This window comes from Furipterus horrens, unplaced genomic scaffold (assembly GCF_987537825.1).
Source record: "Furipterus horrens unplaced genomic scaffold, mFurHor1.1.pri manual_scaffold_4, whole genome shotgun sequence".
NCBI classification, from domain to species: domain Eukaryota; kingdom Metazoa; phylum Chordata; class Mammalia; order Chiroptera; family Furipteridae; genus Furipterus; species Furipterus horrens.
This window is the reverse complement of record NW_028327174.1, coordinates 152,561,117-152,567,116: the sequence shown is the minus strand read 5'-3', so window position 1 is coordinate 152,567,116 and position 6,000 is coordinate 152,561,117.

Genomic DNA, 6,000 nt, shown 5'->3' with positions numbered 1-6,000 from the left:
ATTTTTACTAAAGTTTTAGATACAGATATGTATACCAATCATAAATATAAAGTGGAATGAATTTTTCACAGTGTGAAAATGTCCCATGTAGCCAGCACCTAGACCAAGTGACAGAACATTCCTGGGGTCCCAGAAACCCCCATCAGTTACCCTGAACCTTTGAGGGTAACTACTCTCATGATTTCTTGCTCCATAGATGACTCCTGTCTCCTTCTGAGCTTATGTAAATGGAATTATCCATCATTTACTCTTTTGTGTCTGGCTTTCACTCAATATTTATGTTTTTGAGATCCATTCATTCTCATTATGGCATAGGATTTATTTATTTAAAATACCATGATTTACTTACCTGTTCTCTACTTAACAGATATTTGGGTTATTTCCAGGGACTCATGGTTATTTGGGGACTAATCAAAATAATGCTGCTGCAAACATTCTTGTACATGCCTTACATGTGTTGGGATTATTCTCAGGAGTAGGACTGACTGCTGGATACATTTCTGGGTGCTTGCTGTTCACTGCGAACTGTGAAAGTAATCAAGGTACCGGCCTAAAACCACAGAAAACCCAGTCCTTGCTTGCAAGGAGCCCATGATCCAGTGAAGGACAGAGTTGAGCTGGCAAATACTCTTAGATATTTGTAGGGGTCATGTGCAAGAGCATTAGGGACTGGATGTGGAGAGAGAGGTCAGGAAAGACTTCCCAGTGGAGATGATATTCAAATTCATTTCTGAAGGATAAAGAAGCACTGGTGGGGGACAAAGTGGAAAAGGCAAGGGAAAAGCATGGGGAAAGACAGAGGCAGGTGAGAAGGCAGGTCAAGCCCAGAGACCACGTGTTAGAGCAGCAGAGAAAGGCAGGAAATGTGTGGTGATGGTGGCGGCTGAGTAGCTAAGTCAGGGGCACATCATGAAGAACATTGATTTGCATCTAAGAAATATACATATATATACATTACCCTGAATGTGATGGAAGCTGTAGAAGACTCTAAGGCCATGGAGTAACAAGGTCAGTTCATTCAGGTGACTATGTGGTGATGAGACTGGAGAGGGAGAGCCCAGAGCTGGAAAGTGATGGGAGAGTGTGCTCTACCTGGAAAGGGGGAAGGGAATATGGTATTTTAGCAGATGGAAACGAGACGATTCTTTGAAGGAAGTCTGGCTTTGGCCCAATATCCAGGCCAAGGATCTGGATGATTTCTAACGGAAAACATAGTATGTGTGTGAGGAGGAAGGCTGAAGGCGTGTCTGTGCTGGCTGCCAAGTTTCCATGTGCATAAACCATGCAGTGCAATTCATGCAGAAAGCTTTGGGGGCCAGCAGGCCACCTGCTGACACCCAGACTGGTGCAGGCAAGGAGCCCCGTGCTTGAAAGCGGAAAGGCAAAGCATATGTATGAGGAGTTCAAGCCAAAAAGCAAATGCACTGCAACACGGGTCTGGAACAGCAGAGCCAAGATCTCATCGCCCTCTACCCCTCTGAGACTGAGATGGAAAGCCAAGTGGGGATGAGCACATTCTAATCCTGCCCAGCTCCCTGGTAGACTCATGTGAGGATTATAGAGCTCTCCAAGCCTCTGTTTTCATGATCAAAATCATAAATTCAGCAGTAATATTGTATGTAAAATTACCTAATGTGGTGGCCTGCTTGGAGCCCAGAGAGGCATATAAAATAAAATATAAAGGGAAGATCCTAATTACTTTATTAAGTCCAATTTATCTTAAAATAAATTTCCTTCTAGTTCTTCTAAATATAAAATGGGTAATATATTAGAGAGCATGAGAAACTCATAAAGTAGCAAACCTTTGCCCCACATTCCACTGGCTAAGAACACTGCTATTAAGATAGATCATTCCCCTCTTCTTTTCCTTCCTTCCTTCCTTCCTTCCTTCCTTCCTTCCTTCCTTCCTTCCTTCCTTCCTTCCTTCCTTCCTTCTTTCCGTCCATCACTGGACACATTTCTACATAGTGGTAGTCACAAGACAACCTTCTTTTTTATTTTGTCATAATTGGCATTCTCTCATATTTCTTGAAATTTTGATAATGATATTAACTATCTTATTTAAAAAATTAAAATTTTATTGTAAAATTTATAGACAGTACTATGCAAAAGAGAGAAGAAAAACTACCCATAAACTTCCACTATCAGAGGTAATTATAATTTATTACATCTCCTTCTTGGCATTTTATGTCTTCCTATTCATAATTTTACAAAATTAGTGTTTTACTTCACCTTCTATTTTACAACTTAAAAATCATCACCAATGTAGTATGAATATCTTTCTTAAATGTATTCCATTGCATAGCACCATATTTTATTTAAATAATTCCTATTCTTGGACACATAATTTGTTCCCAATTTTTTATAATATAAACAATGCTGTACTTGTTCAGTTTTTAAAAATATCATTTATGTGAATTTCCTGAGCAAAAAAAAAAAAAGCCCATGTGAGTTTTTAAGCCTTTGGCTACATATTACCAACTTTCTATATTGAAAGTATCTGTCAATCAACCTGTGCTACCTAATGCAAAGTAGTACCCATTTCTCTTCACCTTCACCAACACTGGGTATTATTCTTTTATTTAAAGCTTATTATGAGTAAAAGAATTTTATTATTCCCTTTATTACCAATGAGGTTAAATGTTTCTTTGTATTTATGGTACTTTTTTATTTCTTTTGTGAACTGCTTGTTTAAAACCTAATTTTTAAGCTGGCATAATTCTGTCACATGGATATGCCATTGTTTAAGGAATCTCTACTAAAAGGGGAAAAACAATGTGTATGTGTGAGGAGTTCATGCCAAAAAGCAGATGCATTATTACATGTGTCTGGAACAATGTGCCAACATCTTACTGCCCTGTATTCCTTCTGCAGACTTCCAGGTTTTCACCTCCATGTATACAATGCTGGAATGAACAACGTTGAGTGCAGCCATACCTCATTCTTGGGCTTCCCTTTACCGTACTTCATAGATACATTCCATTTTTTACAAATTGAAGGCAAGACCCTCCACCAGCAAAAATACTATGACTTCCTTTTTTGTGATAATTATTTTATTGTGGTGGTCTGAAAACAAACCCACAATATCTCTGAGGTATGCCTGCATAAAAGTTGTGTGTGTGTGTGTGTGTGTGTGTGTGTGTGTGTGTGTGTGTGTGTGTGTGTGTGTGTGTTTGGGGTATTTAGAATAGTTTCTTAGAAGTAGGCCTATTATTTCAAAAAATATGGCTATTGTAAATAGTTATACCCAGTATTACTTTAACATAGAATTGGCCCTTGTTTTAACAGTTAAACAACCAATTAAACTGAGAGCAGATGTCCATAAAAGCAAAGTAGACTAAATTTCTGGTATGGGTGGCCTAATGTGTCTTTTTGTATTTAATATGAAATACCTAGTAAGATGGGGACTGTGTCTTGCCAAACACTACAAACATGAGCCATTCACAGGTCTCATGAAATACACACACAGGATTCTGGAGGCATGAGGCAGGATGATGGGTCCTCTGATTCCAATCATACTTATACTAGAGATGGCAATGTAAGAGAGTGTGAGCTAGGAGGTGCTTGTACTGTCATGTGCCTTTCTTTGGGGATCATCTTCTGCTACCATGTAGCATAAATCCCCCAGAGACTGAAAGAGAAAGACTTTAGAAATTATCCTTGGTTATGGATCCAGTCTCTCCATTTATTTAGGGGTAGGGGTATGGGGTAAACTCACTAACATACTCCTGAGACCAGTGTATATGAGTATAATCAGCCCTCCATATTTGTGGATTCCACATCCACAGATTCATCAACAATATTCGAATAACAATGCGACATTGTTGCTGACATGTCCTATGAAGTTAGACCTATGATGATTGAGCCTGTACTGAACATACACAGATTTTTTTGTCACTATTTCCTAAACAATGAAGCCTAACAACTACTTAAATAGCATTTACATTGTGTTAGGTATTATAAGTAACCTAGAGATGATTTGAAGTATATGGGAGTATGTGAGTAGGTTTTATGCAAATACTATGCCATTTTATATAAGGAACTTGACCATCCATGGGTTTTAGTATCCATGGGGGCGGGGGGCAATCCTTGGTGGATACTGAGGGACAATTGTTTATGAACTTATATGTGTACTTATGTATTTGGTGCTAAGGAATAAAAGGGTTATCTGATGACCAGAGAAGTTTTGTGAAAATGCATATTCCTGAACACCATCCAGAGTATCTGGGGGTGGGGAGGGGGAAACCCCATAATATTGTAGTTTAATATGCTTCTCAGGTGATTTTGATAATCAGAGAGCTTTGCCTTCTGATCTCTATTTTGCTGATGTTCACTATCATTCTAATGATTATTCCCCTGTATATTATCTTTTCTCTACTTGCTCTTCAGCTAATGTTTGCTTATTTTCAGTGTTTTGCTTTTCATATGACAGATCTAGGAGTAGATTTATATGTTGTGTGTAGGACTCTGTTTCTTCAACCTGAGGTTTCATGGTTTTTCTTAGCTCTGGGAAATTCACAGCCATTTTCACTTTCAATACTGCCCCTTCTCCCATTTTCTCCTTCTGAAATTCCCGTTAAACCTAAATTTAAACTTTTAATGTGGATCTGTTTTGGGGGATTTTATACCTTTTTATCTCTGCAGCACTACAGCACTTCAGATAATTTCCTCAGATTTATCTTTCATATCACCAATTCTTTCTTTAACTGTGCCAGTCTGCTCTTAAAGCAGGTCATCGCATTTAATTTTATTACAACTTTTTATTTTAAATTGTTCGATTGAGTTTTTTCATATCTGCCTGTTATTTTTTAGTACCTTATTCTTTCATGAAGTTTTAAAAATATTTTATTGATTATGCTGTTACAGTTGTCCCAACTTTTCTCCTTTTTGCCTGCCTCCACCCAGTATACCCCATACCCTCTGGCAATCATGACTTAGTTCATGTCCATGGGTCATGCATATAAGTTCTTTGGCTACTCCATTTCCTATACTGTACTTTACATCCCCATGGCTATTCTGTAATTACCAATTTGTGCTTCTTAATCCTTGCACCTTTTCCCCAATTCTCCCCCTTCCCCCTCCCAACTGGTAGCCATTCAAATGAGCTTCACATCTATGATTCTGTTTCTGTTCTGCTTGTCTTTTCAGTTTGTTTTTTAGATTCAACTGTTGATCATTGTGAATTTATTGCCACTTTGATCTTCTTTTCTTAAATAAGTTCATTTAACATTAATGTAATAATGGCTTGGTGATGATGAACTCCTTTAGCTTTACCTTGTCTGGGAAGCACTTTATCTGCCCTTCCATTCCAAATGATAGCTTTGCTGGATAGAGGAATCTTTGCTTTTCATCACTTTGAATATCTTGCCAATCCCTTCTTGCCTGTAAAGTTTCTTTTGAGAAATCAGCTGACAGACTTATGGGAACTCCTTTGTAGGTAACTCTCTGCTTTTAAGACTTTCTCTTATCTTTAACCTTTGGCATTTTAATTATGATGTGTCTTGGTGTGGTATTCTTTGGATCCAACTTGTTTGGGACTCTCTGATTCCTGGACTTGTATATCTACTTCCTTCACCAGATTAGGGAAGTGTTCTTTGATTATATTTTCAATTAACTTTTCAATTTCTTGCTCTTTCTCCTCTTCTTGCACCCCTATGATTTGAATTCTGGTATGTTTGAAGTTGTTCCAGAGGCTCCTTAACCTTTCCTCATCTTTTTTTTTTTTTTTTTTTTTTGATCCTTTTTTCTTCTTGCTGTTCTGACTGAGTATCTTTTCTTCCTTGTGTTCCAAATCATTGACTTGATTCTCGGCTCACCCACTCCACTGTTGATTCCTGTATGTTTTTCTTTATTTCACTTAGTGTAACCTTCATTTCTGCCTGCCTGGGTCTTTTCTATGCTCTTTAAGTACAGAATGAGTTCCTTAAGCATCCTAAAAATCAGTGTTTTGAACTCTGCATTTGATAGATTGCTTATCCCCACTTTCCTCAGTTCTTTTTC